This window comes from Labeo rohita, chromosome 7 (assembly GCF_022985175.1).
Source record: "Labeo rohita strain BAU-BD-2019 chromosome 7, IGBB_LRoh.1.0, whole genome shotgun sequence".
Classification (NCBI taxonomy): domain Eukaryota; kingdom Metazoa; phylum Chordata; class Actinopteri; order Cypriniformes; family Cyprinidae; genus Labeo; species Labeo rohita.
Genome location: NC_066875.1, coordinates 6,164,226 through 6,185,701, shown reverse-complemented (window position 1 = coordinate 6,185,701; position 21,476 = coordinate 6,164,226). Strand labels below are relative to the sequence as shown.

Genomic DNA, 21,476 nt, shown 5'->3' with positions numbered 1-21,476 from the left:
GATCCACAAACCCAAAACAAGCCAACCACACCGCACACCCAACGGTAACACAGCAATCCCAAGCCGAGTCTCTGTTCATTGAGCACACCACACCTAATCAATGAGACAAGACCAACACAATACAGGCATTGCAGGTCTATAGATCTCACTTCTCGTCCCTAGTTAACACCTGTTCATGTATGCTGAGAGCACTTACTGATACATCTTGACTAACCTTGATTCATGTCTTCTTTCAACTCATGATTGTTTTATAAGCTCCATGAAAGCTACCAATGAACTTTTGTGAATACTGCTAGTGTTAATCAATGGCAATTTTCCCCTTATTCATTCTTCATGGCCATCATCTCTTTGGTGAATTATGTTTGTCTATGTAGAGTGATACATTTATATATATGAGACAATACACACTTACTGTCCACACTTTGTGTAAAACAAGGGAAACAAATAACCTTTCTGTGTTCAAGAACGGCACAACAGATCTTTTAAATTATATGACAAAGGTGCATGAAGGTCACTGGTAACTTTAATTTTCAAAAAACATACGATGATTAGAGCCACGGCCAAAAACTAGCACAAGTGTTTCATCGCATTGAGATGTGGTGGTTTAAGAGGCAAAATGAGTTTTAAAAAAATGGCTCGTAACTTCTCCAATCGTTTCTGCTCATCATTTCCTGTCCTCTCTCCGCTATATATAAAAAGGCCAACTTCGATAATGTGAATAAAGAATTGCGTCTTTCCTAGGTCTTTTTACCTTGTATTCATTGTTTACCTTCCTTTTGTTACGTGAGTCACGAAAAAGCAGCTGAATTGCACCATGAAGGAGATGATGCAAATCTGTAAAAATATCTCTCTGCTTTTTTGCCTGGCGAAACATGTATTTTCTCTCTTCTGGAGAAGCTCTTAATCTCCTGCACAGACCACCCCCAAACCCTGACAAAGGTCGGGGAAAACAAATTGATTCATTAAGACGCGGCTGAGTTGGCTTTGCCCTGCAGCGCAGAGATGAGATGCGTTTCCATCGGCTTCGGATGCACAAAGCCAGAGTAACATTAGATTTTTAACCCAATTAAGGCCACATCAGGTGTTGACAACAGTGAGAGAGGAAAAAAAATATTATGTTCCCTGAAATGTTCTCCTTCTCTGGTAATATTTAATTTTCGGGTAACATTGCTATAAGGGATTTTTTTTTTTTTTCCAAGGCAATTGTGGTGCTGGTATCATATGTCACCCTGGTATACCTAAGATGTGCATTAGGGCCACTGACTTCCAGGAATGGGTTTTTGCTTTTTGTGTGTGCCCCTCAGCTCCATGTAATGGAGTTATTAGGTGATCGTAAAAGGCTCTGTCTTTCTCCTCACGCTCTCCTTCTCTCCCTTTCCTGTTTGAAGTGGGGGTATGATGTCATTGAGTAGGTGCTGCTGGATGTTTTGGGCTTTGCTTGAGCTGCGCTTCTCCACCTAACCCTCCCTAAAACATATGCAGCATATCAGAGCTCAGGTACATTGATCTGCCACAGATTTGTTGCATAAAACACCAAATCAATCCATTGCGTGCTATGAGATGGTACAGTTCGTTCTTTCTTCACAAACGAGGAGGAAGAGAATATATGAACTGAAATGTATGTCTTTACTTCAGCCGCAGAAGAGGACACCTGAACTAAACATCAAAGATCTTTTAAAAAAAATGTGGGGAGTTTTACAGCGTCCATAAAAAGGGCAGGATTTACACGGGTGAACCTTCGCTGGCTCAGCCCAGGGAAGAGCAATATATCACTTCTTTACCCAAACTGAAGCCAGTCTACCACACAATTGATGCAAAATATGTTAGCCATACGCTACACCATTACAATGACCATGCTTCAGAGAATAACATGGTTTTACAAACATGGCATTGCAATGATACTTTATGTAGTGGAGATTCAAAAGTTCAAGGCTATCCAACACCCCATAAGAGATAATATTCATTTCTATTCATAATTTTCATGCAGCAGAGATACACATATTGCTCTCCAGGCCTGACACCTGAGGGCCAAACAGACCCATCCAAGGACCTACGTCTCTTTCTTACAAACACACACATATTTCCACATGATTCCATCTGAAACATCCACACGAGGGACCCCTGAGATGCTCTCTACACCTAATCTCCCACCCAACACACACACACACACCCCTGGGTCTGAACGTGAAACACAATAACGCATGAGAGAGCGCTTGTGTGCGGCGTGTCTGTTTCCTATGATCCTGAGATGAAGCTCCATGCTGATAAATCACCTCCAACTGAAGTGCAGGAATTCAGCGGCTTAATGAAAAAGTCATGTTCACCGAGCAGGGAGGGGCCGGTCAGGGTGCTGTTGAGAAGTCTCCCCTCCGCAGGGGCCCCAGAACAGCCGCATACAGGCCCCTGGAGCCAGAGAAGGCCACAGAGTCAGCATGGCTTACATTACTACTCAAAATTCATTTAATTGGCTGGAAGTTAATGGCAGACTTACAGGAGAGCACATGAGCTGTGGGGAAGTGCAGTGGAGCGAAACCTGAGTGGGCTGGAGGGAGTAAGTGTGTGTTTGTGTGTGTGTGTGTGAGAGAGAGAAGAGACAGAGAGTGCACGTGTGCGCAGCAAGTGCGGCCCATCTTTACCGGACAGGAGTTTTGATTACTCTTTCACACACATAACGACCCAAGTGGAGGATGAATCAGTCCCCTGTACTCGTGTAGGTGAGGAAAAAGCAAGGGCAACCCACCTTATCCACCCTGCCGCAACTCAACACTGCATCTCTGCCTGCTTCGCTCCCATCACACAGAGCTATCACTTTCAACACCTACCTGCTCCTGTGCATGGATCTACAGAAGCATCCACTTATGTGGGCTGAAAAAACACACACCTTTCACACCCGTCGCCACTTTAACTGCCAGAGAGCCGAATACAGGGCAGGCACTCAGCATACCTCCACAAATACCCAGGCCCACAGCAGAATTGTGGTAAAGCAGCTGGTAAAGTTTCACAACGTACTCTACACAAGCACATGGACACGAATCTAGCTATTCATACGCAGGTTTGTCTTCTACAGTGAGTGCTAATTTTTACACACAGATTTGTTTTATGATCAAAGAAAAAGTTATATTTAATCAATATTTCATCACTCCACATTTATTAATTTTATTCAGACCTACTATCAAACTAAAACAATGTCTAATTTTAGCCAACAACAACTAAATATTTGTTAAGAAGAAAGTTCTCATCACTTTTATCAATGATTTTTTTAATAATGGTTTCATAATCATGATATACTCCTCCCTCCTCCCCCCTCTAAATCCATCTTTTTTCTTTAAAATTAGCATTTCTTTCTGGCTACTTTGTATAGGTTTCTATGCAAGTTCTGGTACTTCTGACTGGGCTGAGGCTGGAATTTAGCGAGTTTGAAGTAAAAGTATTTGATGGACGTATACTATGTGTCAGGAGCATTCACTCAGTATCATTATTGACCGAGATGGCTTTTGGCTGGTTTTGCATCTGAACTCTTCATATATAGACTTTCGAAGGTAACTCTATTGTTCGCTTGAGTACTGTGGTTTGTTATGCGTTATGTATTTGCAACCGGAGTGCACACATTCATTGACCAAGCATTCACGTATGCATTTTTGTATTTGTGTAGAGTATTTTTTTCTGGCCTAAAGCCATACACAAATGTGCATGTGGTCTGTGCACAGCCACACACACATACAAGACCCCCTTTTGATCCAACCCCTATTTCTACTATTAAATTTGGCAGTGCTCTTAATACAAAATTAATGCATTAAAACAGATGACTATCCAGTGGCTAAATAGCTATCAATTTCTCCCAGAGCTGACGAATTCCCACTGTGAGTGAGCCAGAGAGTGTCTGAATGTGTATTGCTTTGTAATTATCCCAATGATTCTCGGCACTTAGTGGCGAGGCCTGGTGATTTCCACTCGTACTCGCTCGCACACATACATATGTCTGCTTTTCATAGTGTATCATGGTGGGGACTTTCCATTCACTTCTATTGTTTTAGTAGAGAGCTAATTTATTTTTTAGACCTACCTCAACCCTCAACACAAACCATTTTGCATTTTCATTATGTTTCCTCATAGGGAAATGTGTGGTTGGTCCCCACAATATAGGTAATTTTAGCATTTACTGTCCTTGTGGAAACATTTAGAGTCCTCACATTGCAGGTAAAAGCTGATATGCACACATGCTTACTGTCTGATACTGATATCAGAGACAGAAAAATTACAGAAACTGGACTAAAGCACAGTCTAAGCCAAAAAGCTTAAAAATCACTGGCTGCTTAATGCCAGGCTATGTATCCATTGATATCATGATGCTATGGGGTCACACCAGTGCCTTAAGGGCAGCAAACTAAACTGGATTCAGCCATATGTCATCCTGATGGATACAGTCAAGTGCGTTGACACCTTTGTAACTGGCCTAATGATGTCACTGGTTAAATAATAGCCAATGAGATCACTTCTCTGCATCCTGAGAAGAGACAAAGGGATTTGCCTAATGGGCAGAAAAACCCAAGCAGAGATGAGACGGGAAGCTGCACCCTTTCTCATATCTCACTCACTGTGTATGTGTGTGTGTGTGTGTATATATATATATATATATATATTTGAGTGGGTTTACTTAGCTGTACAAAACTGACTAAATTGTCCCAAAAGTTCGTAAAATCGAGCAAAACCTCATTAATGAAAAAAAAACCCAAAAAACACAGACACACACAGTATATATGTGTATATGATTTTTATATGATAAAATCATATATATATATGGTTTTTCAAGAACGTTAGTAGTAAAAAGCATGCAGCGTTTTAACGGTGCGCTGCAGCAGCGTGAACGAGTTTGTCCTTTGATTTACCTCTTTCACTTCTCTAATTCTCTTTTGCTTTATCTCGTTTCTCACTTTGCAACAGTAGTGGAAGGAGTAGCAGAACCGCGACCACAGAAGCTGCGCTGGATGCCAAGTTCAGCGGCTGGTTCAAATTAGCCACTGCGAGCGGCGACATGCCCAGACGCTGTGCTGTGGCTGGAGAGACGGCACGTACCCACCCCTTAACTGCATACCTACCACTTCCTGCACCTCTCTCACTCTCTGCTATGTTTTCAGGATCGCTTTGCTCTGTTCTCCTGGAACAGCCATTCTACCGCTTCCCAGAGGAACATTTTATTGCTCAGATGTTGCTCTTTCATAGCTCAGGAGTTAATGGAGTTCTGTGTAATGTTTTATTCAAGAATCAACTTTGTTTCTGATGTTTCTCCTAAAAAGGAGAAACAGACACAGAGGCAAATGAGGGAACTGTTGGCAATGTGAGAGTATAGGTCTATAATGAAATAAAACGAAATAACGTAGATAGCAAACTTCAGATAATTTGGAGAAATTTGATTCGAAATTGAGATCTTTGATGATTTTAATTGAGATCGCATTAAAATCTCTGGCTCTTAAATGAAAGACTTTGCTATCTTGGCCAATCTGAGAACAATTTGTGACATTGTTCTCACACTGACTGAGCAGAAAAGTCAATCTCCATTTAATCTGTCTACGAGATACAATTGAGACATTAAAGCAATCTTGTTTGTGATTTATCTTTCCTAAAGTTTACCAAGTTATTACAAGTCATGTTCCAGACGTGACACAGTGATTTAAACGAGTTCGGTACAAATGGCTGTGCTGAGTCTGTGATTCAGTTCTCTGTCATAGATTAGGCAGCTGTGGATGGAATACTGTACATGTGCACTGAGAAAGAACAAGGGTAAAAAACAGAGAAACGGAGGCCTTAAAAACAATCTTCTCCAGCAGCTTATACCACCCCAGTGCACTTTAACAGTAAGTAAAGCAATAATTATTGAATTCCTTTGGAATAAATAAGCAGCTAGAAAGTAAACAATAGGAACATAATTGTAGAAAGAAGGCAATCAATGCCTGCAGTCATTTAGCTTGTGTTGATTATGCGTACGCTCGTTTGTGTATGTTTCTTTGTGTCTTTGAGTAAAAAGCAATAGCGGTTAGAGGGAGGGTGTAGTGACAAGCAGTTAAATAATACCCTCTCGCATACACCGGCGCAAAACAAGCATAGGGTAATCCTTCCTCCAGTAATGCCCCTGCATTTCCAAACAATGGTTCTCAATCAGCTGATCAATGTGTCCACATAATTCATTGGGTGAATCGGTCTGGGTGAAGGAGGAGGAGAGCAAGGGAACTCTATAGACGGGATCGCGGCGGTGAAGCTATCGATACCCAGATAGGTGATAATACAGCCGTGGCGATGCTCTCCGAGGCCTTTGTGAATAAGAGCAAAAAAATACACGTATAATGGAGCATTTTAAGTCAAAATAAACACATTTTACTTGTACAACGAGCCGAGCCGCATTTTTACGTAAGTGACTCAGAGATCAAGCAGGAAATTAAGTTTAATCCAGGGTTGGGTAAAAGAAAAGAGTTGCAAAACTATATTAATCGCTAGACGTCGCCTTCCACCGTGAAGAGCTAATTAACAGCTTAGCCTCCCGTTGTTTTTATGAATGCAAGCCCTGTAGCGCCAAGCCGCATCCAGCCCCGTAGTACAATAACTCTGCCTGCAGGAGGCGACAGCTGTGTGGAGCTCTAGGGGCAACACACACAGCTGTTCCAACTGTCCCTAGACATCTGCGGCCGCCTGGTGCCATCTGGAAATTTAGGAGGGCAGTTTAGGACCTGTACGGATCCTCCTACCCCCGCAACCTCCAGCACGCTTCCCATAACTAACCCTCCATTTTGGTAAGAGACGGTATTGCTAATTATTAGGACGGGACAGTGAAAGAATTCTGTGTATGTCTCGGGGCATGCAGACAGGAGACAGACACGATCAATCGAGAGACATTCAGAGGTACTTAGACCGTTCAATGCTGTCTTATTTGTTATATTAGCTGAAAACACATGACTTGTTCTGGTGATCTAGCAAGAATAGAATGATTTGTGAGGAAAAAAAAAAAAAAAACATACCTGCAAAAGAAATCACTGCGTCTCTTTCACAAAGACAAATACGAAAAAGAAAACTCTGCTGGAGACACAGAATGAGTCATCTTGTATTTCTGAGTATAGTAAGTGTAACATAACATCGCCACCACTATTACACAAACTCACTGGACATTACTGAATCTGAGTGGTGGCACAAGTTAGAAGCAACTGGGTGAAAAATGGGTCAAAAAGGAACTGAATTACTGCAACAAACATCAAACTCTTTGCCCACATACGTCCGTAACAGGAGTCAGGGCAAAGCTAAAGTATGGGAGAATCCTGAATGATGATCATCATCACGGTTAATAGTTGGCAAACCCTTACCAATAACCCACAAGTTATCAAATCCCCAAATCCAACCCAAGTGAACAATCCCTTAGACTAAAAAACCATAGATGTGATGAAAAGGACACCCCACAGTATTAACTCCTCAGGTTTGTATTATCTAGCTTTCACCTCCAGCGTTCCTTGTTAGTCTGCGTGAATATTTCATTACCACATAATTGGTTGATGCTTCAGGCTAGGTTATGAGGCGGTAAGAATGCTCCCCTCTTCCTTGTTCTCTTTTCTAAAATTCACAAAGGGCAGTCTGGAGTCGGCGGCACGGTGTGTTTGAACTGGTCTCCGATGAGGAAATGTTTGAGTTGCCAGGCTCTGCCCCCCTCTCATCTGCCCGGCTTCACCTTCACCCACAGGACTGGCGTAATGAGAGGGCCTGATCGTGGCCTGGTGCCAGAGTAAATATTTAAGCTCAGCTTAAAGGGCCTGGCTTTTATTAGCTGCGTTGGGCCTACAATGGCGCAACAGGCCCTAAGAGTTCTCACCTTCTTAACATGCAAATGAATAAGCGGGGGCGGGCTGGGGGTGGTTACGTTGGAAAGCTTATTTGCATAGCACATACGCATTCTGAGTGTCTGAGGGCAATGTAGTGGTAACACAAACTTTGAGCACCTATCCATTTCTAGTGGCTCTCTCCCTCTGTTTCTAAAGATACACTTTGTTTGCCTTTACTCAATTGCTTTGACTTCTGCTAACTGCATAAAGAGTTTTAAAGTCTCAAAAGCCTCAAAAAAGGAGCTGTATTGCAAAATGAACTTGTTAATTAGTGTCATTAACCAAAACATACAGTGCCTTTATACTGTAAGAAACATATGGTGTGCAATCTGCTTTTCATAAAGCACAGTTCTAGCTTGGACTGCACTGAATACACAATATTGGATATTATTGTTATTAATAATGTTTCAGTTTTAGTCATATTTTGAATACACGACATGCTACACAAGTATAAATTGTCTATATTATCAGAATGTGTAGCATCTTAAAAAAATAAATTAAAAATAAATTAAAATACTACTCCCCCGAAGTGTTGTATGTTTTGCCCTTCAGCAAGACATGAATTTGAAACAAGCACTTTTTAAACCCTAGCCCCTAGCCTATGCCGAGAGAAGCCTGAGCACTTGTGTTGAAACGTAGTGGAGCTCTTTAGGAAGCTCACCTGTCCATCCCATAATCTCGCTCTTCTTTCTTTAAGCAAAATACACACGGGTACTAAAAGCACAGAGAGCTTTATGGGACCCGTCAACAGCGCCAACTCATTAGCTTGCAAAGGAGAGAAGAAATACAACTTCACTTTCCATAAAAAAGAAACAAAGTGCTCATTGATCAGAGTGATCAATAGTGGATCGATAACCTAAGCCCTCATCATTCCAAGTCCAGCATAATTACAGCTGAGATATGGTCGTTATCACTAAAATCAAAAAAGGTGCAGGTGTAATTGGAAGCAGTTCCATTGCTTTGGTGTTGCTGTACAAATACTGTACAGGGCCCTCTGCATGCGAGTCCCAAAATAACCTGCTCATGCCATCAGTCCCCGTGTCACTGTAGAGGTTGCAACGACGGCTGCCCATTTGGAGGCATTTAATTTCGGGCACTGCTACTGTGTCAGCAGAGCAAAGCTTTGTATCGCTCTTAATGCAAATTGAACGTTAGTTATAGGATCGCACTAAGCCACCAACGTGACTCCTTTAATGTATTAAATGTTGTGGAAGAGTGCCCTCCTTATGAGACTCGCAGCCAGTTTAGGTGCTAGCAAAAATAAATAGCTCTTACTCACTGAAGTGTCAAAGGAAGAGCAGAGGTCCTTAACAGTGATCAAGTATGGCAAGACGGCATTAGTCGGCCCCAAATCCGACCCTGTTTTGATTTCGAACTCACTGAGCATGCAGGTGCAGGGTGACGGCAGCGCAGCGCAGCGCAGCGCAGCGTGCAAAGCGTTAACAGGTAGCGCACAACTGGGCCTGAGCATGCCGCTAACAGAGAGGCCCTCACTCCTCCTCCAGCTCGAGTTTCTGTGTCACTTCACTTTGCACTGCATGTGCGATGAGCGGCTGGAGGCATAAGTGCACTTGGCAATGGCGCTACGAGAGAAGTGTATACAGTTTCTAAACCGGCTCCGTGTCTCTCACTCTCGCCTTCTCCCTCCCCTGCATTCTCCACCAAAGCGCCGGGAGCGCCATGCTTGTAAAAGTAACCACAGCTCTTTAAGAGGCTCATGTATTTACAAACGGAGGTATGTCGAAATCAAAGGCATTACCACATGACATAACACATCAAGCAGCCAGCGGATAGAGAATTTATAGGGCGGATTCGAACATGGGTGGTGCGCCCAGGAACTATGCCATTGTTTGATCATGCACAGCCACAAGCAAGTACAACTCACTCACCTATGACAGGTTCCGAGTTCACTGGTTCATTGGCGCCAACCCCCACCTTTCGCTGCCCTGCTCTCAGTCAGGTGGTTACAGGTGCAGAGTGCTATTGTGTTCTACTTCCTGTTGTTCTACCACTTGCCGATTTCTCCTCGCATGCTGCTTTTTGAAAGTAAGGCTCTGTCTGGTTATGTAAGCCTAGTACATGAGCTGTTCTCACTCCTCATCCTGCACCTCTTGTGAAGTACAGCAGTTAAATCTGTTGTGCTCTGTCCTGGTTGGATCCAAAGGATCGTTCTCTCTCTCTTTTCCTCCCTCCCCCTCTTTCCCTCTGTTGCTGTTCTGCCTAATCTCACCTCAGTTTTTATTTCGCCCGCCTTCATCTGCAGAGGACTAAAAATACATGATAAATGGTACATGATATTTTAAAGTCTTATCTCTTATCTGTTCTTACAAGGGAATAATAGGGTAGTTAATCCTGAAGATCTCCCTCAAATTGATTAATCAGCACATACGGACAATCAAATAAATGATTAATATTCCCCAGACCTGCGGTCGGACAGTTACCCCCCAAAGCATCAGTAATAATTCAGTAACCCTTCCCAGACCAAAGCCGCGTCTGCCTGCTCAGCGGCAGCTCTCTGACGCGGTGGGAGATCTTTGAAGTTGGAGCATAACAAACTCTCAGTGCTCTGCACGTGGCTCTACCTGTAGATTAGAGCACAACTGCTGGCCAGGCCAGAAAAACACTGCAGCTTGGTACTAATGGAGCCGAATGCAGACAAAAACGTAGCTGCACATCCTCTAATGTGTGCACCGTGACGCCCGACAGATGTTCAGCAATTTCTATCAGCCATTTTGAGACAGCAGGTTTTTAGAAACCAGTTTGTCGAGACTGAGGCTAATTTGTCAAAATGATGTTGTGGTAAAAGCAAACAGCGAGCCGTACTGTTACAGTACACGAGACAGCCCTGGAGAAAAGCAACATTACTTAAAATAACTTGAATGTTACATAAGGGGGGTCGTGTAGAAATACGTCCAGCTTGCTGTCCGTGTGTCACCCGGGTTTTATATTCGACTCGGACAGATGTCTTCAGACAGCCTGTTTAGCAGCGGCTCTCCCTGCGCTCGTACCCGGGGCACACCCTGTCCTGGTGATGGATTCCCTGTTTATTCAGCTATTTTTAGGACAAAAGGAGAAGATCTCCATGGAGAATGGTTCTCTTTCTCTACCATTACTGAGTTCGCTAACCCTCCCACAGGGGTCAACAAACAGCCCTCCTCCCCAAGCCGACCACATCTGCTGGCCTGCGCACTTATTAATGTGTGAGCGGCCCGGGCCTAGACACCCCTCGTCCGCGCATGCGTGCGTCCGTACAAACATATGTTTACGTGTCACAGCTTTACCATGTGGTCCGGCATTAGCAGTCCCACGCTAGTAGTGACCCTTAATCGCCTACCCCCACCTTGGCCTTTGTGTAGGTCGCCTGCCTGGCTGGCTAGGGAAGCACGTGCAGCTGTCTGCTGTCCTCTTCTCGGACACGCTGTCTCTGGCGTCCACGCTCCTGCTTCCGAACGGGGCTATACATATAATCACACAGCATACTTCGAAACCTGACCAGCACCTGCATTCTGCCACTCAACCTGGCTATGCAGTTTCATTAGCACAAAGACACGGTATTAAACTAATCCATGTGTCTCTCGCGCTGTGGCCGGAGCCCCGTACAGTCTCAGCAGGGGCACCATTAGCCTTTCAGCGAGAGCTGGCCAATCTGAAATCCTGCCAATACGTCTGTTGATGTATGGCCTTGAGCTCTAATAGGTATAAGCGTGGTGTGCGGGGCGGCGTTGCGAGAAGCCAGGCTTTTCTATAACCGATACAGTTAACTTTGATCTTGTCTTAGTATGGCCTGTTTATAAATCAGCCATGCAAATATTTATGAGCTGGATGGGAGAAAATGGCTGGTCTGGTTTATATCCCTGGCCTTCTATTCTTCCTTGCCGCCCCATCCCGCTCCCTCCACTCCTCCTCCCCCCGGCCCATGTGTCGACGAAGACTCCACAGCAGTGGGGTGAGAGAGCACAGGCCCCAGGCAACATCTATCACAACTACGCTGTCCGGCTTTATTGGCTGGTCATGGATCGTGGGTCAAAGGCACTCCAGGGGAGGGGAAAAGGGGAAATCTTGATATCCATAGCATATCTGAAAAGCTCACACAAAAAGTTGACAAGTGGGTCCGTTTTTTGGTAATCCGCTACAGCTCGGTGTGGGCTTGGTCTAGGCTAGGTGAGGTCTGAATCACCTACGGTAAAGCTCAATAAATAACACGAGACGGTGCTCGATAACTATTGCCTTTTTGCTTGCTCCCTGCACACCTATCTGTTTCAGCCTGCGGTGCACACAATGGGATGGCCCGCTCTGGCAGATGCACAGGCTTTAATTGCTCCCCCCAGTCCTGACCTCTGCTCCTGATCACCCTCTGATATACAGCATCTCTATTAAGCTGGGAAGTAGGTAAATATTCTCCTAAAGACCCTACGTCCTAACGGCACTACTGAAAATGTAGGGGAATAAAAAAAAAAATCAATCACCCTTTTTTTTCTTTTGTCCTTCGCCAACTCTATTAGTTTTCCTATTTTATCTGATGCCGGGATCCAAAAACGCAGAGACCGGTGCTGATGAGGAGAGTGTGCAGCTGTGGTCTGCACGATCTTGGTTTGATGCAAAGCCGTATGCATCACATGTCCGGTTGCTTGAAAAATGTGTGGCTTTATATCATTTTGGATGGAAAATCATGCTTTTAAAGAATGGATAAAGACAGCTAACATTTTTAGAAAAAATAAGCAACAGTCAAATTATTGGGCTCTGACTAATTCTGAGTTATGTCTTGTTAAGCTTGATGACAACATGCAATGTGGACACAAATATGCAACACTGCATGTGTGCTGGAGTGTTTGAGAGTGCAAGTGAGTAAAAGGGGGGCAGTGGTGATGGTAGTGGTGGACTGGCTTGTCGATCGATGCTGTGATTGGCAGTTAATGGCTTTTCCTGTTCTGCCTTCGTAACCTCGCTCTGATGGCTGTTGCTTCTGATCAGAGATGGCAGATTGCATTTGATTTTTGTATATAAAGCCCTGACTTTTTGGAGATGGCTTCATCATGTTAAATCATTTAAAAGTTAAGTTGAATACTGGGAATTCCTCTCCACCCAGGCAAAGAGGTGAAGCTTTAGCATTTGAACAAACCACAAGACTTCTCAGTAAATAGGAGCACTGATTTCAAATTTTCACAATTTAAAACAACCTGCTTCAGGTTTCATTCTACGAGTGAAAACAATAAGTAGAGAACAACATCTACTGACTCAGTAATTCAAAGGGTCTGTCTGTCACATTGTTCTTTAATGAAAGAGCAGCTAGTGAAAACAGTTAGAATGGATGGAAATGGAATGATAAGACACATTTTTGTGCTTTTGTGATTTAAAAAATATGAACCTGAATATGGAGGCAAGACGAACAATATCTAGTGAGATTTGAAATGAGTTGGCTAACACTCCCATACACCATAATTTATTCACCTGACTTCCCATAAACTTCAGCTGTTTTTACAGCTCATCAATTTGAAAGTTTTGAAAGGTTCCTCGAGCCATAAAACGAAGGAAACAATCAGAGAGAAGGCAGATTGGAATTACAGAGAAAAAGCTATATTTCTGACTGAAATAATGGAGAGGAGAAGTGGTTTTCCCATTCGTAGCATTTCTAAGGCGACAGCTATTAAAGTATGCACTGGGATGTGGGTAACAAGATCCGTATTAAAAAGAGTTGGGGGTCAACCAAGAGCCAGAGATCTCATAACTCCGAATGTGACGCTCTAATAGAGGCCTATTTTGAAAAACTAGAAATCTGCTCAGACTAAACACAGAACAAAAATGTAGTTCTGAGAGCGTGTGTACGTATGTTTGTGCATGTGTGTGTATACACAGGAACCCACTGGGACCAGCCAGTGCTGAATTAATACACACATGCCGCTCCCTTTGCAACATCAACAAATATTTAATAAAGCCTGCTTCATATAACTCATTAATATGGCACTCCCTCTCTTCTCTCAGTGCTTAATTTAATATAACAATAATTTGAATAATCATTTGCATACCAAGATCTTGTAATCTTCTCTAGTGGCAAAAATATAACGTCTCCCTGAGACCTCGTTTATTCAGTAGCAAAGACAAGCTTTCTGGTTCAAATTAGCAGAACAAGACCATTCCAACCTAACGAGTATAAATTAAGGAAATTCCTTCGCAGTGACAGAGATAACCCGTTCAAATGAACGATCAAGTCTGCGGCAGCCTAATTTTAGGCCTGGTGTTGATTGAATGTGGTGATGCTGTGGGGATTAAGAAAAAGAGAGAGAGTTTGGTTGATCCTGTGGGGAGTGGGTGGAGGAATGTGGTGGCTGTGCTGAAGACTTCCTCCGCTGTCTCTGTGTTCCATCTCTGCGCCCACAACGCCAAGATCTCCACTTCATAAATCAGCAGTGCTGTTTGAAAAATGCTTCATGATACACAAATGTGTGAAACCACTTAACAACAGAACAAAAGTGTTTCCCCTACTTTCAGCAGCTGCAGCTAGTAAAATAAGGCACCTCTGAGAGGCTGACCTCAGAATTCACCTCATCAGTGGGAGGAGTTTCATAAAGAGAAAGCCTCAAAGAGAACGCTGGGATACATATCTGTGAATGTTTGTGTCTTAAACACTAGGTGTCCTGTATGGGCAACTAGAGTTTGAAAGCAGAGAATGCAAGGGTTGTAAACTTGCAGTGAAAGTTTGACCTTGAAAAATTTAGTGCTACTCCTTGACCGAGCTGTTTCTGTTCCCTCTCATTCTCTGCTCTGTCTCCAAACTAACATCTTTTTTATTAGAACAGACTGAGAAAGAAAGAAAGGCATTTGGGGATAACGTACTGAACTAATTGAGTCACTTCCTGATGACTTCACATCTCTGCTTTTTATGCAACAAAGCATCATCTCCATATATTACTGTAGAGCCTTTATCCTTCATTTCCCACTTTTTTTTATTTAGTTTCTCTTGGTTTTCCCCCTTTTTACATGCATAAAAGCACATGATGAGAAAACAAGGTGTGAAATGATTTTTTCCAGAGGGGCCTCAATAAAAACCATATGACACCTCAGGCTGAACTTCTTAATTACAAAGGGATGAAAATCTGTAGTCTGCATCTGGTGAGAACATTGCCCCCATAACACTGATAGATTTACAGCTCCCAGTCCTAACCTTGGACTCCAGTGCATGGCAATTAGGCCATGCATAAGACGCCTCAATGGATGTCCATCTCAGTAGGGGGAAGTCAGGCTTGACTTTTTTTTTTTTGTTGTTGTTTTTTGTACGCCACAGTTTTAGCCCTACTCAAAGCCTGATCTCAAGTTGGCCCTGTTGAAGATTCTTAACTAGCTCAACCAGCAAGATCCTCTTGATCAACCAATTCCACAGCTACCATCTGGATCAAAACCATGCTGATTGACCAACTTTAGTTGCTGGTAAACAGCATGGCTACCAATTTGACTAGTATCTACAGATCACAATCAGTCTGGACCAGCCTGTAATTTCAGCAGGGTCTAAATACTTAGTCCAGCATTCAGCCATTCCACAATACAAGCTCTAGCCCAGCACTTAACTAGCTTGCTGTGGAGTGGACCTTGATCGCACACAAGTAAACACTCCTGGGTGTCCAGCACAAGAAGGATGTGGATTTCCTAATTTCAGCAGAACTTCATTGTGAATATTCAGAAGAGAGACATTGTCTGTGATGAGGGGTGAGTGAAAAACAGTGAGGTCCAAAGCCTCATTTCGTGTGTGGATTTATTTGTCCCAAGACTCTCTTCAGCAGCCCAAAGCTAAACACAGTGTGTTTTCCAGCGCTCTGCCTTCCACTAAGCGCCGAGAGCAGCCTTGTGGCCTGGGCCACTCACAGGCCATTAATCTGGTTGCTAAGTCACTGATGTATTGACGCTGGTGAACCAGTAAGCCTGCCTGTTGCTCTCTTTACCACCCACTGTCTTTCTCCCAAACACCCTCTCTTTCTTCTTAATGCTCAACCAGTGTCTTCCTCAAAGAAAACGTACCTGCCTTGGCACTGTGGTCATGTTCGGTGAGAATGCTAGGCCTTACCCATCTAGGGCATCCTACGACATGATTCGAGGCTTTGTTTGAACTAATTTGACTCGCGTTTGACTAACAAACACATGTAAATGTACAAAAAAACATACATCAAGCTGATCAAATTAGGCTATTAAAGGGTGTTTTGGAGGACTGAGCAAACATACAGTCTTCTCACTATGCCAAAAAGAAGCTGGAGGTGGAGGGAGGAGTTGAGGAGCTTCTGACTGGAGGGGTGTGGGCTGAGAGTGCAATATAAATTATACAACTATAATATCTTTTACAAGACTGAGGCTGGGACTACTAAGATAAAACATTGATTAAGGCATGTTATAAAAAGGCAAAGTTGCTAAAAATCTGGGCTGGGAACGTAAAAGTCAAGAAGTTCAAACCCGGGGTGTAATCCATGAACGTGAGAAATGCTGAGACCTATCAACATTGTGCCCTTGAGCAAGCCACTTAACTCCAGGGGGATTGTGCCTGTAGTAAGTGAACTTTTAAATCGCTTCAAAGCATCTACTAAATGTCAAATAACTACATAAAAAGGAGTCAGGTCAGTCCTGCACATTTTAATGCGTGGCAGTGTAATTGCACTCCAGATAACTCATCAATTTAAAATAGATTAGCTTTTGAAGCTTTGAAGAACTTTTGCTTGTTTGTTATATCTTTACAACTTCCATTGTTTACCCTTTATAAGGTGTTTTATAAGACACCGATATTCAGCGTACTAAAAAGAGAATTACAGAAGGTTGCAAACATGGAGAAAACAAGGGGGAAGAAAGAAGATTTGGCTGGAGAAATGTTTAGTTTTCCAGGCTGGTTGGATTAAAGCTATTTAACCTTAAGAAGAGAGCAGCGGAGAGGGACCACCCACCAGCTTGTGACCCATGCTGGTTTGTTTTGTGCATGATGGGTATTTGCTTTGTTTATTAATTTAAAGGAGACAAAGAGTGGAGAAAGACGTGCAAGAGGATTGAGTGAGACACATGCGGTGACGGAATATAAATATAAGGTGAAGGTAGGAATACGGTTTTAAATCACACAAATGACAAAGACTGGGAATTTCAAAGACTGACCAAAAAAACATGTTAGGATGGTGTATGTGATTTTAGTTTCCAAGGTGTTTTGGGTGGTTTCTTAAAGGCTCAAGTCAAAATAGTCTACTCCTGAATCAGTTGATCTGATATTCTGGTCTCCTAGATATGATTCATATTATCGTCTGCCAGGCAAAAACTTGATTGCTTAAAAACTAATGGCATACTCTCAGCAAGCCACTCGATTTGTGGTATCAGTTATGTCCTAAACCGAAACGTTGTGGAAGCAGTTACGCTCCAAAGTTTCAAATACTTAGAGTTTGTTTATATTTCTGTCTATGTCTACACATACCTTACAAACTACCACAATCTTGCGCCTTCCTACGGTGGCGTAACATACTCTCTGATCCCTGTGTACACCCCAGTCCCTCATCAGTCTCCAATCCCCTGTTTGTGCTGATCAGGCAGCAGATAATAGGATCAACAGCTTCCTTCAGCAGTGGCAGGAGCATTGCTTAGTTGCTCTTGTCTGGCTGCCCAAAAAGAAAGAGAGGGGGGAGAAATCAAAACAAACAGCTATTACAACACAATAATATCTGCTCGTCAGCCTCTGCACAGAGAGATACGCTCTCTTACAGGCCATTTCCATACCCCTCTCTCCCAACTTCTGTAATATAAAAGACAACATATGAAAACTGTGCATGGCCTACCATGTGTATCTGGTTGGCTGCTGGTCCCTCCATTGAACGCACACACACGTGCACACTTAGAGGGGCATATGCATGCGTAATCATCAGCTGCAGCTGTGCAACGGGTCAGCGCCTGGCCTTACTGAGGTGGGGGCTGAAGGAGTTGTGAAATTCCTGCAGACTTCCAGACACAGCTTTAAGCCCGCCCACTACTCTACAAACCAATGTCGTGCTGCACAAGGCCCCTCCCACACTAACGGACAGCTCTCTCAGCAAAACTCGACTCCTCTTCTGGGGAAAAGCCCTCCGCCCCCTGTCTTAAAGGGAGCAGAGCCTCTGTTTGGCTTCTGTGAGGCAGAGTTCAGCACCCTGTGGACAACCTTGTGCTGACATGGATCTACATCGATGAGATCTCACGATAAACGTGTAAATATGATGCATACAAATCTAAAAGAGCCTTATCATTATAAACCTGGGCTCCTATACGTTATATGGCCTGTATCTTTGACTGGAGAGAGGCAGGATGTCTCAGTAGCGGCTCTGTGGATATGGAATGGACGCTTTATTAGCGTGGTACTACCGGTAAATCAAAGCTCAGCCCTTCCTGGAACAGCAGCAAACCTTTTTTCCCCACTGAGCACTATTACTGAACAATCACAGGCCAGCCATGATAATTAGCAGAGTATCTCCATCTAAACGAGCGCCTCTCTCTCTCTATCGCTCTCAGACCTGCCCCCCCCCCCATCATCTTTCTCTCCGTCTCTTCTCTAACTGATGTCTGGAGGGACTTATGGAGTTTGGGTGTGGCGCTCTCTCTGGCATAGAGGTTGAGCTTCACTGTCCACAGATGAAAGATATAACCACGAGCCGTACCAATAGTGGTAAAATACTCCCTTGCGACTTTAACTCGAAATTACTCTGCACTTTTATTTGATAATAAAAAACAAACACAATCTTGCTGGAGCCAGGGCATTCTCAGTCTATTTGTTTTTGATGATTGGAGTCTGTTATTATGATGAGGATAAGTCATGATAAAAATCATAATTATTAACGGAGGGGGTCTGCATCATCGATCAGGATTCTGTTGTAAAAGGTAGAACGATATCTGAGAAGCACTTTAATACCTCTCAGTACCGCCGCTATGGCTAATCCCTTTCTACGCATTACTGTCTGTTTTGTTTTACTGTGTTTTTTCTTTGTTTTCTCCAGAGTGTAGACATTTTCCTTCCTCACGCCCCAGCTGATCCGGTTGGATTGCACTGGAGGGAAAAATAAGTCGAGAGAGTCCAAAAACCAGACGCTTTGCGCTGGATCCCGGGCCGCGCTTGGAGTGCAGTCAAAGCGCTGTTAGCATAGCTGAGACACATCAACATGTGCTACGGGGTTCTGTTTGCAGGAGTTTTTGGGCAGTAGTGAACAGATGACAGAACGTGTGAGCATGTGTGTGTGTATTTGTACATGTACGGGGAGTGTGTAAATGGGTGCAGCACACAGTTTGTATAGTTTGTGTGTTTAATGGAGCGAGACCAGCACACTGGTGCTGGTGGTGCGGGGGTGAATGTTATGAGGCCTTTCTTGGGTAAAGATTCCCCATGTGATAGTGACGGCACTTTCTTTCTCTCTTTCCACGGCCAAGCGGCATCTGGAGTGGATTTTGTGCGAGCAGACACCGAAGAACATGATTACATTCAGTTAACTGTGCTCTAAACTGATTATGCATGTGCCAAGCTAATGGACTACATTTGCAAGAGGAAAAATAACATCCAATCAATCTCAATTACCCCAGATTGTACCGGCCCCTGAGACAAGGAAGGTAGCCAGCCCGAAGCTCCTCCTCTTAGCTTGAAAGGCCTGCCTGGAAGACCTGCCTCTCTCCATCCTGTCTAGAGCAGGGGAACCAAGTCTCAGACTCGAGGCTGGCATGAGTGCAGCCCAGCACCTGAGACATGCTTACTCAGCATTCACTAGAACTCAAATATCAAGTGAATGTCTCCTCGAAAATGTGGCGGTGTATGCTTGTGTACAGAAGAATGGCGCAAGAGAAAATTCATGCAGTATATGGAGACTTAAAATCATCCTTAAAATGCATTTGCAACTCATCTTATGTAAGTAAAATAAGCTAAAAAGGTAGGTCAGGACTCTTAACTTATCTGACAGTATTGTGAACAGTGGTTGGAGGAAAGTCGTGAACAAGCTATTACATTTTGATGAAAGATTTCAATTGGAATAATCTGCACAGATCAACTGTGCACAGTGAAATCTGGAATTTGTGTTATGAAAGCAACTAGGGTTGTTCTCGATTTCATGTTCACTTTCACACGCATACCATGTGGCAACTTTCTCTGACTCCGCAAATTGAAGGTTCCACCAACAATTTAGAACTTGAGAAACCTAAGCTTTGTCATGACCTGGGTATTGTTGTACGGCCCCCATCTGCAAGTGCTTATGGGTGACCATCATGACATCATTCTCGCCACTACAAAGCAGCCAGCGAGCGGGAACTCAGAGGGAGCAGTGGAAGGTAAAAGTTCATCTGAGATGAGTGCAAGACTGACTGACGGGTGTGTCTGAAACCAGAGAGGGACTCAGTCCTGTACCCCAGATACCAAAGTCGGGAAGCATCACCCCTGCTGCGCAGTGGTCTGTGCGGTTAGGACAATTCTCCCAAGCTCTCCAAAGGCTTTCGGAACATTCCAATCCGTGGGGTGGTGGGGGAAGGTGTATTTTTAGAAAGCCCTAATATGTGCCGCATACCACAGACTCTCAAATTATCCCATCCAGCTTAGCCTTCAGTTTAAACCTTCCTTTTTAATTCCAGTAATTACAGGCTCCAATTTACGGAGCTGTGCACACAAAGGGCCTGTTTAATGCAAACCAGTTTGATTTGGGCGAAGTGTCCCAAGGATCTACCACATCTTAGGGCCTGTTTATGCTGACTTGATGATTTATTTTCTCCCAGCAGGAGGTCGAAAAATTTTGCATTTTGTATCAGGTTTCATTCGGAGGGGATAAATAGTGTGTTTTTCATTTTCCTTTCCCGTTTTACCACTTGTATAGTCAGCTTAGATGAGCTAGCAAATCATACTGTTGGTGTCAGCCAGTCAGTATGTCTATCAGGGCTATAAATTCACTGCAAAGTGAAGACTGTGTCATTGTGGGGTTAGAAACCCATGCTACAGCAAGACCTCAGCAGCAGCATGTGCTTATCGTCCTCTAATCACATTTGTATGTCATGAAATACAGCTATAACTCAAACTGTGAATGTCTTAGTTTGCGGGTAGGCCTGTCGCCACTGATGGAAGCTTCTTGCTTACAAGGCTGACGCTGTTGTCAGTCAACTCTGCTCTCTCTTCCTCTGTTCGGATCTGTGGGGCTTTTAGGGCTGAGGAACCATTTTAAGCAGCTTAAAGCGCACAAATTATCATGCTTGGATGTGTCGAACATTTCTAATCTGCCACAGAGTACTGAACATTCGCAGTTAGGCGGACTAGTCTCTTCTCTGCTGGCTCTCTTTCTTTAAAGGGAACATCAGCAGCCAAAGGAATATCATAGTGTTTCAAAAACATTTCGGTGCTAACAGTAGACTTCATTAATGAGGTGGATGCTGGAATTTCGAGCTCCACACAGCACAATAAACTGCAGTTGGTGGCTAGATAAGATATTTTTCTCCTATTTCTTGCCAAAACTCCTGGTTCCCTGGGTCTCAAACCCTGCCTGGAGCTACATGAGGCCCACGACTACAGCAATGCCTCCACAGGTCAGCCAAGCACGTCAGGAGTCTTGTGTTACATATTTGAATCATTGTGGTATTTGTAAATACACTCATTGCGTGTTCCAGCTTGAGTATGGCAGACAA

At 43.6% G+C, this 21,476-nt stretch overlaps 1 protein-coding gene across 2 annotated transcripts in view; it reads right to left on the bottom strand.

The window, feature by feature from the left end:
- zfhx3b (zinc finger homeobox 3b) overlaps positions 1–21,476 on the bottom strand; it is a 365,216-nt gene that overhangs the window by 65,589 nt on the left and 278,151 nt on the right. The window lies entirely within an intron of this gene.